This window comes from Hemitrygon akajei, chromosome 13 (genome assembly GCF_048418815.1).
Source record: "Hemitrygon akajei chromosome 13, sHemAka1.3, whole genome shotgun sequence".
Lineage (NCBI taxonomy): Eukaryota > Metazoa > Chordata > Chondrichthyes > Myliobatiformes > Dasyatidae > Hemitrygon > Hemitrygon akajei.
In genome coordinates, this window is record NC_133136.1 from 43,171,137 (window position 1) to 43,184,001 (window position 12,865).

Below are 12,865 nucleotides of genomic sequence, written 5' to 3' on the forward strand. Positions count from 1 at the left end.
ATATGAGTGAGAGAGGAATCTAGAAATGACCACCAAGGCACACAACTTGACACAGACCTCCAGTCTGAAAAACAGCCATCGACCATCAACCTCTGCCTCCTAGCACTCAGCAAATTATGAATCCAATCCATTATCTCCCCCTGGATCCTATGTGATCTAATCTTCCAGTCTATCCTACCATTGCTATAGTCCACTTAGGCAACTGAAATTTTCATCTTAAATCTGAATGGTCAGATACCTCTTCCAAAATAAACTCAGCACCTATATTATTGTTTAGATACTATTCACAAAAAATCATTGGAATGTACTTCACAAGTCGTGATTTTGGAAGGTAATAGCAGACCAATGCATCGCCCTCCACTCCAACACCATCCTCTGAATGATAAGAGAAATGGGAATGATGAGATTGTTATGCTGAGAGCCATCAACAACCCAAAGGTCTAAAGGCAAAGCCAGTGTCTCCAGAAAAGATGTGAAGGCAGTAGAGAGGGACCAGAAAATACATTTTTCTCCAGGAGAACCACAGCCTTGATGTGGTTTGGAGTTTTGCGTGCCTCAATGACCCGAAGAGTTATGTTGGCTGCAATCAGGGCTTTATGCTTTGGCTCTTGGTAGGGTCACCATTGCCACACAGGTCAAATGGTAGAGTCCAGACTGAGTGGGCCACCCATCCCCCAGGTTTCAGGGTTCAGCTCAGGACTAACAACGCAAACTCGTCAAACAAAACTGTTACAGAAATAGCAATGAAGAATCCTTCTACATCTGTGTGCGACGGTATTCCTGAGTCTTCACCTGGGACTTGCTGGTTGGCAACAGTGGAAACCAAGAGAAAGCTACTGGTATGATGAAGAGAGCCCTAAACACCATCAAGATCAAAAGGACAGACAGAGAAGGAGGACTTTCATTGCTTCACTAAATGCCTGCAGGCGTCAACAAGAGGACAACAAGAGGACATGAGTTGAGAGTTAGGGGGCAAAAGTTTAAGGGTAACACGAGGGGGAATTTCTTTACTCAGAGAGTGGTAGCTGTGTGGAATGAGCTTCCAGTAGAAGTGGTAGAGGCAGGGTGGGTATTGTCATTTAAAGTACAATTGGATTGGTATATGGACAGGAAAGGAATAGAGGGTTATGGGCTGAGTGCAGGTCGGTGGGACTAGGTGAGAGTAAGCATTCGGCACGGACTAGAAGGGCCGAGATGGCCTGTGTCCGTGCTGTAATTGTTATATGGTTTATATGGTTATATGGTAACAGACAGTAAGTACAGTAAAAGATTTTTGAGGATGGTCTCTGAGATAAGCGGCTACATTAACAAGGATAGAACTGATTTCCTTAGAAATTTTGATCTCAAGAGACAGCCGTTAAAGGGCCAAATGCAGAATGTGAGCAATATTCTTCCACTTGCTGGAGAAAGATGATTCCTCGCTATAAAGCTTTATTGATGGGGTAGTAGAGTGTTAAAGGGGCCTAGGCAGGTTGGTGAAGAACCATCATAGATTTAAATCTTCACTGGCTACACGTGTGCTGCCAAAATCTGGAAGACAGCACATATGGTACATTCCTTCAAGAAAGGCAGCAGGGATACCCAAGTAATTACAGGCCAGTGTAACATGAGTGGTAGGAACATTACTGGAAAACTTTCTGATTGGCAGGATCAATCTTATCTTGGAATGGCAAGGATTGATCAGCAATAGTCAGCATGGATACACCGGTGGTAGATCCTGTCGGAGGTGGCATGGTAGCATAGTTGGTAGCACAATGCCTTACAGTACCAGTGACCAGGGTTCAATTCCCACTACTGCCTAAAAGGGGTTTGCATGTTCTCCCCGTGCCCATGTGGGTTTCCTCCCAGTGCTCTGGTTTCCTCCCACAGGTCAAAGACGCAACAGTTGGTAGGTTAATTGGTCATTGTATATTGTGTGATTAAGCTAGGGTTAAATCATGGAATTTCTGGGCGGCATGGTTCAAAGAGCTGGAAGTGCCATTCCGCACTGAATCTCAATAAATATAATCAATTAGAGTTTTTTGAAAAGGTGACAATGTATTGATGAAATTGTTGAGGTTATTTGCAAGGACTCTTGGGTCTGTTTCCTTATTATCCAGCAAAACCATTGAACGTTAGATATTAGAAGTCAATTTTGAATGTGGAGAAGTCATTGAAGTCACTACATGGAACATGGACAGTATCTAGGGTAGGCAGTGTGGCTTCAGTGCTTGGGAACAGCCAGCAGAGGTTGCATTATTCCCTTGCACTTTGCATTGTTCCAGGGAAAACAAGGTCAATCAGTGAACAAAAACTCTCATTATTCAGAAGTGAATTAGCAAATCATGCTGGAGATGATCATCAGATATTGAGGGAGTTTTATGCCGGAACAATGTTTCCAGTGCTAACAAAAGTCTTACTGGAATATCAGATGTTAAACTACCCATCTGGTACAAAGTGGACTAGATATGGATTCAATTTTACCCAACTCTGACGTATTTATTTTCAGATGTGCTGCAGCAGTGTTATTAAACGGCATTTCTAGGCCATCCATGAAATGGAAAAAGCTCATTAGATTTTTCAAAGTGAAGTAATTTTCCTGATTGTGAAAGTACTGAAAAGATTTTATACTAGAGAGCCAGGAGCTTTCCAAGTTGGAAATATTCCTCCCTCTTCTGTTAAAGGATATTTCTGAGAACATTTTTTCAGCTATGTAGTGAATTCTATCCAATATACTTTCATGAAGCTTAGTAGAATTCACACCGATCAAACTTCAGGACTTAGAGGTAATCAAGTTTAGAAAAATCCCAGAGCAAAATGTTGCAGATAATGGGTCCTGTTTGTTTATTTATTTATTTCCTCCTTTTTCTATATGATGTATTGCATTGAACTGCTGCTGCTAAGTTAACAAATCTCAATGGCACAAACCAGTGATAATAAACATGAATCTGATTCTGATTCTAATATCAGAAAATATTGAAATGCTTAGCACATCAGGCAGCATCTGTAGAGAAATAAAAATTATTGATATTTCAGACAGATGGCCTCTCTCCAGGGCTGACAGAACTTTATAAAATGATGAGGGATAGATAGGGTAGGCAGTCAATATCTTTTCCCCAGGGTAGAAATATCAAATACTAGAGGGCATGCATTTACGGTAAGTTGCTAGAAAGAGTTTAAAGAAATGAGAGACAAGTTTTTTTTAAACAAAGTGGTGAGTGACTGGAACAGGCTACTATGGGTAGTGATGTTTAAGAAGTCATTTAGGGAGGCCAATGAGTCTGCAGAAAATAGGGGATTGTACTATAGACTAGATGAAGGCAGAAGAGATTCAGTTTAAATTGGCATCATGGTTAGCACAAGGCTCATGGGCCAAAGGGCTTTTCCTGAGCTGTACAGTTCTATGTTCTGTGTTCTAACATACATCTATCAGTTGAATCTGCTAATTACTGTCCTGTGCTTAAGGTAAAAGGTATTTATGAAATTAGTATCCTATTTTTCCATTTCCAGAACCAACCCAAGAAGATACACCAGGAAAACTTATCAAACAATGTGGGAGGAAACTATAGAGCACCCACAGCCACAGAGATACAGAGCTGACACCAGACAAGCAGCTCCCAAGATCAGGAGTTGTGATGAACTACATATACCTGTCTGGACACGCCCCCCCCCACCCCCACCCCCGCTGACTGCTCCTGTGGCTCCTCCCACAGACCCCGGTATAAAGGCGATTGGAGGCACTGCCCCTTCCTCAGTCTCCAGGATGTTGTGTGGTGGTCGCTTGCTGCTTGTGCTTTCTTCCAGCCAATAAAAGCCTACCTTAACTCACATCTCCGAGAGTTATTGATGGTGCATCAGGAGTGAACCCATTTGCTGGAGCTGTGATGTACCATTGTGCCACCCAGATCTCTGGCTTTTCTTTGTATCTAGTTGAAATGATAGTAAGATTGTTTTTGACTGGATTGAAGTGACTTTGCGTAGTTTTCGCAGGTACAGTTTTACTCCACATGCTTGTTCTCATTTACCAACCACGGGTATGTTAAGGATTCAAAATCAAGAAGAGAAGAAGCGAGGCTCATAAAAGGGCCAAGCGGGCACTACAGTGATTATTCAGAAATACCTACATGAAATTCAGAAAGGATGACGTCAATGCAGCACCCGTTACTTAACGACTCCACCTGGAACAGAATGGGTAGAATGGAAGCCAAGCACTTCCTCATCTTTTCTTGTCTGGTGGTAGACATGAAGGGGCAGATGGATCGGCATTCAAAAGTAGCCCCACTACAATGAAACGCACAACCCATGTTGTTAGGGCACAGACTTTAACTAATGTGCTCTATCTTCTGTCTATATTGCCCTTCAGTAGTTTTCCCCAACACCATTGCTCTGGGGATGCACAATAGAGAAACTGTGATCCCCACATCTACATTCCGGAAGACCAAGGCTAAGTTACAACTTTTATTTGAGACAAATTCAGGCTTATGAGGGAAAGTGACAACTGAAGTTAGCGTCGACTGACCTTTAAAGAAAAGCAATAAGCTTCCTTAAGGCATCATTACAGCAGATTTATTGAAAAATAATATGACATTCAGTGCAGGAATATCTTTATATATACACTATAAATAGAATATTAGCTGACTTAGAAGGTTACAAAGCTGTCACATTCAGAATTCAAAGATGTGTTACAAGCTTCGACAGTGAAAGCCAGACTCACTTATCAAATCAGCCACACTCCTGAGAGCTTGTTAAAGCTGCACAACACTAGATCAGTTTTGTGAGGAATGGTGGCAGCTGCAACTAAATAACTGTACTCTGTGCTAATTTATGTGTCTGTTTTCAGCAGAAAGATGCTATGCTTATCATAGGCACAGTATTAATTAATATTTATTTACTGTAAGTAATGTCATTTGAGGATCTTCATGAGTTCACGCTCCCTCCATTTGCCTTTGCAATATAAAATGGAGACGTTGGGAATGTTGGAACCTGAACTGCCTCAAAAGATATTCCACAACAATTACTTTTCATTTTGTTTGCAGTAAGATTTTTACATATTTTACTCCAAGCATTTGTTCATTTTGCTGGGTAACCCACCATTTTTGAATTGTGAATACTTTGTCCTGGCTACGTCCTCCATTATTTTTGGTACTTTTTCTATTATACTTATATAAAAAAAAAGAAATGCTCAGCAGATCAGGCCATATCTATAGACTATACCTACGGCCAAATATTTGTAAGAAATGGGAAAAATAGTAAAGAAGTTTCATAAGCTGTAAGGAGGGTGGAGAAGAGAGGATGGCCGATTGGGTACAACCAAGGTGAAGAGACCTTTTCTCTTCAAGGTGGCAGCACGCCGCAGTTTGCAGCGGCCTCTCCGGAGTTGATATCTGTTATTTATCAAGCGGGGTGCTGTGCACAATCCTAATCTGATGAAAAACGTATGTGGGAGCACGGAGGAACATCTGGAAATCTTCGGGAAGGCCTTCTTCGTTGCTGCTGCTGTTGTGAGGTCCAGGTCTCTGCTGAGAAGAACAGGACCCCAGTCCTTGGGGTCATGTTGCTGGTGGCTGGTGGTGGGGGCGTTGTAGTGTGCTCAGCAGAGGATGGTGCTCAGAGAGGCTGTGCCGGAGGGGATGGTCGGAGGCTCAGAGGTTCGACGGACTTGGAGTCCGCTGCGGTCGGGGCGCTTTCACTGTGTGCTGCGTCTGCGAGGCTGAGTCCAGCAGCGCTTTCATTGTGTGCTGTGTCTGCGAGGCTGAGTTCAGCGGCGCCGTGGAAGTCCATAGTGGGGGTATTCCCTTCTGCTGCCTGCGTGGGATGACGAGTCTGTCGGGACCCTGAGGTCTTGTGGAAACTGTGTGGTGGTTTCTTTTGAACTTATAGTCTTTTAACATCTTTGGACTATTTTTACTGTGCCCATGGTCTGTTTTTTTTATCAATTATGGTATTGTTCACACTGTTGTAACTATGTGGTTTTGTGTAGGTCTTGTAGCTTTAGTTTTTGTTTTGTTGGGTGGTAGAGTTGGTCTCCTAACTTGGTGTGTCTGGGTAGTCTTGTTTTGTCTGGTGGATTTGGGGCTCCTTTCTGGAAAACGCGCTAAGATGGTAGCATGATATTAATACGCAGCAGCCTCTCCGGACTCTGGATTTGGGGATTGCCAAACGTTATGTGGATTTTCTGGTGTAGTCTGTTTTGTCACATGCTTTTGTGATATCATTATGGAGGAACGTTGTTTCATTTTTTAACTGCATTGCAGTTGTGGTTTCTAAATGACAATAAACCGAACTTCAATGCAAATTCAATTCAATTCAAATCAAAGACATTCCCCCTCCCTCCCTCTTTTCCCCTGCAACTTTTTTCTCTCATTTCCAGTTCTGTGAAAGGGTTTTTGATCTGAAACATTAATTCTGCTTCTCCTTCCATAAATATGGCCTGATCTGCAAAGTATTTCCAGCATTCTGTGTGTTCATTTTAGATTTCCAGTATCGTCAAGTTTCCTTCTATTTCCATCTTTTCCATTACACATGCAAAACTGTGCAGATGGAGATTTCAATTTCATGTGGCATCAGCGTGGTAGACGTTCACAAATGGGATAATGAAATGTGTTTTAAGTGTGTGTGTGTGTGTGTGTGTGTGTGTGTGTGTGTGTGTGTGTGTGTGTGTGTGTGTGTGTGTGTGTGTGTGTGTGTGTGTGTGTGTGTGTGTGTGTGTGTGTGTGTGTGTGTATGCTTTGTTTTATTTCAGAAATCTTTGCTGTCATGTAGAACTTCATGCTGTGGGACATTTAATGGCTCCAATTTTTTTTAAGATATTGAAGTTGGAAAAGTTAGAAAATTTAAAGCATTTTTACTATTCAATTAATACCAGAAAATAACACATAGACTTGGGCTGCTAGAGGACAAGTAACTTTTGTCATATTTTCAATAATATTTGTATATTTGTATCACTCAGCTGCCAGCCAATGATCATCACAAACCAGAGATGATGACAATTTCAACTCCCCGCAAAATTTAATTACTCTTCTCAGTGCACACTACCTGCATCATGAGCATTCCTACAGATTCAGTAGTGCAACTCACATAAATGCTATGGCTGATTGAGTAAATCAAAGACTGTACATGCCAGCATTGTGATAGAATTTTCACACTTGATTAAGTGCATTTGCAACAATCAAGAATTTTGTCAACATGCAGGAGAAAGCAGTTGGCATCATCAATTAGCTGTCTAATTACCTAATGCATCCATCATCAGTGCGCTATGGTTTGACAAGACTAGAATTTCCAGTTAATGCTACTAAATCCTAATTCACTTGATTCTGAAATAGTTCCGAAGGAATAGAAAGTCATAACTGTCACTCCACTCTTTAAGAAGGGAAGGAGCGAAAGACAGGACAGTTACCTGACTTCAATGGTTGGCAAGATGTTAGATCCCATTGTTAAGGATAAAGTTCCGGGGTACTTGGAGGCACATGATAAAATAATCCAAAGTCAGTATGGTTTCCCTCAGACGATATCTTGTCTGACAAATCTGTTGACATTTTTTGATGAAATAGTAGGCAGGATAGACATAGGAGAGACAGTGGTTGTTGTTAACTTGGATTTTCAGCAGTTCTTTCATATGAGACTGCTAAACAAGTTAAGAGCCCATGGTATTGCAGGAAAGATACGAGCATCGACAGAAAATTGGCTAACTGGCAGAAAGCAAAGAGTGGGAGTAAAGGGAATCTTTTCTGGTTGGCTGACAGTGATTACTGATGTCCCACAAGGATCACTTTTGGGAATGCAACTTTCACATTTTATGTTATTGACCTGGATGATGGAATTGATGGGTTTGTGGACAAGTTTACGAATGATATGAAGATAGGTGAAGGGCAGGTAATGTTGATGAAGCAGGAAGTCTGCAGAAGGACTAGGACAGATTAGGAGAATGGTCATACACTTTGGTAAAAGGAATAAAGGTATGAACTATTTTCTAAACAGGAAGAAAATTAAGAAATCAGAGGGACAAGGGGCTTGGGAGACCTAGTCAAAGATTCCCTAAAGATTAAGTTACAGATGGAGTCAATAGTAAGGAAGGCAAATGTAACGTTAGCATTCATTTTGAGAAGTTTGGAATATAAAAGCAAGGATGTAATGTTGAGTCTTTAAATGCCATTGGTCAGACCGTATTTGGAGTATTGTGAGCAGTTTTAGGCCCCAGATCTAAGAAAGAATTTGCAGGCAATGGAGAGTGTCCAGAGACGACTTGCTAGAATGATCCCTAGGATGAAAATATTAATGTATGAGGAGCTTTTGATGGTGCTGGGCCTTTAATCACAAGTGTTTAGAAGAATGAAAGGGGAATCTCTTTGAAATGTACCAAATATTGAAAGGATGAGATAATGTGCCAATGAAGAGGGTGTTTACATTAATAGGAGAGACTGGGACCAGAGAGATCAGCTTTAGAATAAAAGGATGCCCATTTAGAAAAGAAATAAGGATGAATTTCTTTAGATAGAGGTTCATGAATCTACGGAATTACTACAGACAGTTGTGGGGGGTCAAGTATATTTAAAGTGGAAGTTGATAAATTTTCAATTAGTAAGGTTACAGGGAGAAGACAGGAGAATGGGGTTGAAAGGGAAAATAAATCAACCTTCATTGAATGGCAAAGCAGACCCAATGGGCCAAATAGGCTAATTTTGCTCAAATGTCTTATGGTCCAATTTTTGAATTAACTATGGTTTTGCTTTATGTGACTTGCACAGTGATAACTTGCAGCAAAAGCTGGCCCCAACCTTCATAATGAGGTGCTTTATGACAAAAGACCATTCTGTGGATAATGGGAACACTTTGGTGAGGGATGGGAGGGTGAGTGAGGTAGGACAAGATCTATAGAACCATAAAACATTGCAGCACAGAATCCCTGACAAAAAATGGTGCAAAAGCTTCAATATCTATAAAGTTTTGTCATACAACTTAAAAACTAAATGTTTCAGATTCTTTTATGCATTGATTCCCTATCTAAAACAATTAGAAATTACAGAAAACATTTAAAAATCAGTTGAAGTGCGGCAATAAACTTCTCTTGATTAATTATAAAAAAACTTAAGCATTTAAAAACATTTTAAAACAGAGTAAAAAGCGCTAAACGAAATATTCTTTATCAAAGATTTCAATATCCTCTTTTTGGAATGAATGGGAATGCAAACTGTGCACCCTGGCCCAGGACCACCGCGTGAGTCCTTATCTGAACTCCTGAAGGACCCCAGTGTCAAAGCATGGTCAGCAAAATAATAGTGAAGAGATCACCATTGCTTTGGGGTTTCTGCGTTCACATCCATTTGCACGGAACTCCTAAAGTTGCTGACAGTTGCATCGAAAATATTGTTGTCAGTTTCGGCAGTTTCTTATCAAAGAACAGTGCAGCAATCCATTAAAGTCTCCTGCAGTGATCTGCCACATCCTGAACAGTAAAAGGCAGCATCTTTGTGGGGGGGGCGGGGGGGCATAAACACAAGAGACTCCACAGCCGCTGAAAATCTTCAGTAGCACTACAAAATGCTGGAGGAACTCAGCAAACTAGGCAGAGTCTATAGAAGAGAATTAATGTTTCGGGCAGAGACCCTTCATCAGGGCTTCAGGACATTTTTATTTCCAATGTCTTATTCATATCATTCACTATTTTGTTTTATGTACATGGCTCAATTATCCATTGTCAATGGTCAATGTCCCAACACTGATGAATGGCAGAGTCAGTGAGTCAAGAATTCATGGTCCAACACAAACATTCCTAATTTCAGTCGAATTGAAAGTAAAACTTGTAACTATACACTATCATGCAAGACATTACAAAGCACATTACATTGAATGAAACACTTTTGAAGTGTATTCCCTAGACTAACTTAAGGAAATGGAACAGCCATTCTGTGCTTTGTGAAGGCTCCATTTTTTGTTGTTATTATAAACTATTATTGAAGTTAATAAATGTCAAAACTTTAACCTGATTTTAATGAGCTGTGTGGATATATTCTCTTTTCTTTTTAAATCTTTTTATTAATTTTAAACAAACATAAATGAAACATGAATACAGAGAGTTTGAAAGTACATAATTATTGTGTGGATACATTCTCAATGAGCAAAATATTCCATTTTATTAAAAGCTATTCAGAAGAAATTGTACAAAGTGCCTGGACTATGCTAACCCATCCTTCATGCCACATTTTCCCCACATAATCACTGTAATTATACTAAACTTCCATTGTTTGATGCATCTAATCAGAGTTGTGGCCTCAAGTGTAGTGGAGTGGGTCACCCAGAGCAACCAGACCTCTGATGGTGATACCTGAGACACCATCCTTACACAAGTCCTATAGTCTTTGGACTGCTCAAATTGACAACGTATTTTCAATTGTTTCTAAAAGTATCTGATTATTTTAATTAATATTAATATTTTAAGTGAAAACATTAGCATGCACATTTCCATCCAGTTTGATGACTCTGTAAAAATGTGCTTAGAGATACCACCTATTCAGGCGTAAAACTAAGGGACTAAATTTGGTCTAAACATTCCTTCAGTTCATGCAATCTGGAATTGTCTTTCGTCACATGGCCCTTTGAACATGCTCCACCATTTAGTAATTACATAGCTGGTAAGATTTAGAATAAAGAACAGAACAAGTCTTTATCCATGCCAAGCATGATATCAAATCACTTATGGCTGCAGATAATCCTTGTTCCTCCATTCCCTGCACGTTCACGTGCCTTACTCAAAAACCCCTGCTTCCATCACGCCCCTACCCCGGCAGTATATTTCATGCACCTGACATTCAGTGTGTAAAAAAAATACCTTGCTCTTCTCCTTTAAACATTCTCCTTTCACCTTAAAGCGATGTATACTAGTATTTGACAGCCGATCTCATTGCAATCTCAACTTTGCATCCTTTACTCCCACTTTCCCAAAAGTACGATGTGTTGCAAATGGCAGTGGGGCAGGGACAGGGCGGGGGTGTGCTAACACAGTGTCACTAGTGGAGAGCACAAAACAAAACGAGGAGATCTGACATAGAAGGAGAAAGTTAGTCATCAGACATATTTAAAAACTCATTATTGAGTTTGGAAGATGCCCATTGGAAGATGAGACGTTGTTTCTTTAGCTGATTTTGGACATATTATAACAGTGCAAGGGGCCACAGATACGGTAGATAGTTCACAGTGGGCTGGAATGGAAAATTAAAGTGGCAACTGGATGTTCGGGGTAAAACCTGGCTTCTGTGCAAATATTCTGAATTTAGTTTGTTTAAACATATCTAGCACACCTAAATTCTAATGGAAAATACTTCCTTTCAGATGCAAATGTAAATGTGTTCAGTGGACCAGTAAAAATAATTTTTGAAGCTATGAATGAATGCCAGGACAGCACACACAATATATTGGATGAACTCAGCAGGTCAGGCACCATCTACAGAGGGAAGTGAACAATCTGCGTTTTGGGCCAAGATCCATCATCAAGACTGAATGAACACAAGGTTTCTGCATGATTTCATTAGATTAAGTTTTTGCATGGATTACAATCTTCTAATATTAAAATAGAAGTATATACCCGATCTGTTTTGCTCCATCTTACTAAAAATTACTGGTCCGTGAGTTCTGTTATAGATATAATGGAATACGATTATATAGAGGAGATAAACTTGCATGAAGTTCTCAGTTTAGGGCTTGGTGAGACCCACTCTAGATGTCCGTGGTGCAGTTTTGTTTTACTAAATGCAGTTTACTAACTAATTCCTGGGAAGGCAGTACTAACCCATGAAAGGCTGTTGCTACTATATTCATTGAAATAACTAAGAATGAAAGGAGATTTTGTAGAGAACTATGAAATTCTAACATTAACAGTAAGAAACTGTAAGTGTATAAAACCATTATGGGAATCATATATACGCCTCCAAATAGCAGTCAAGATGTGGGATTGAGATTGCAAAGGGAGCTGGAAAAGGCATGTAATAAAGGTAATGTCACAATGCGGGATTTCAGTATGGAAGAGGATTGGGAAAATTAGGCTGGTGTCAGTTCACAAGAGTGGGAATTTGTTGAATGCCTAAGAGATGACTTTTTAGAGACATACAGACAGACATACTTTATTGATCCCGAGGGAAATTGGGTTTCGTTACAGCCGCACCAACCAAGAATAATGAAGAAATATAGCAATATAAAACCATAAATAATTAAATAATAAATTAATCATGCCAAGTGGAAATAAGTCCAGGACCAGCCTATTGGCACAGGGTGTCTGACACTCCGAGGGAGGAGTTGTAAAGTTTGATGGCCACAGGTAGGAATGACTTCCTATGATGCTCAGTGTTACATCTCGGTGGAATGAGTCTCTGGCTGAATGTACTCCTGTGCCTAACCAGTACATTATGGAGTGGATGGGAGTCATTGTCCAAGATGGCATGCAACTTGGACAGCATCCTCTTTTCAGACACCACCGTCAGAGAGTCCAGTTCCACCCCCACAACATCACTGGCCTTACGAATGAGTTTGTTGATTCTGTTGGTGTCTGCTACCCTCAGCCTGCTGCCCCAGCACACAACAGCAAACATGATAGCACTGGCCACCACAGCCTCATAGAACATCCTCAGCGTCATCCAGCAGATGTTAGAGGACCTCAGTCTCCTCAGGAAATAGAGACGGCTCTGACCCTTCTTGTAGACAGCCTCAGTGTTCTTTGACCAGTCCAGTTTATTGTCCATTCATATCCCCAGGAATTTGTGATCCTCCACCATGTCCACACTGACCCCTTGGATGGAAACAGGGGTCACCGGTGCCTTAGCCCTCCTCAGGTCCACCACCAGCTCCTTAGTCTTTTTCACATTAAGCTGCAGATGTTTCTGCTCGCACCATGTGACAA

General features: G+C 40.7%; 1 protein-coding gene and 1 long non-coding RNA gene across 3 annotated transcripts in view; one reads left to right on the top strand and one right to left on the bottom strand.

Annotated features, from left to right (window-relative positions):
- Positions 1-3,613, top strand: part of LOC140737816 (uncharacterized) — a 106,050-nt gene extending 102,437 nt beyond the window's left edge. The window contains exon 3 of the long non-coding RNA XR_012101252.1: positions 3,490-3,613. This is a non-coding gene — a long non-coding RNA (uncharacterized lncRNA). The remainder of the gene's footprint in view (positions 1-3,489) is intronic.
- pde4d (phosphodiesterase 4D, cAMP-specific) overlaps positions 1-12,865 on the bottom strand; it is a 1,157,264-nt gene that overhangs the window by 980,928 nt on the left and 163,471 nt on the right. The gene's annotated exons all lie outside the window — the stretch shown is intronic.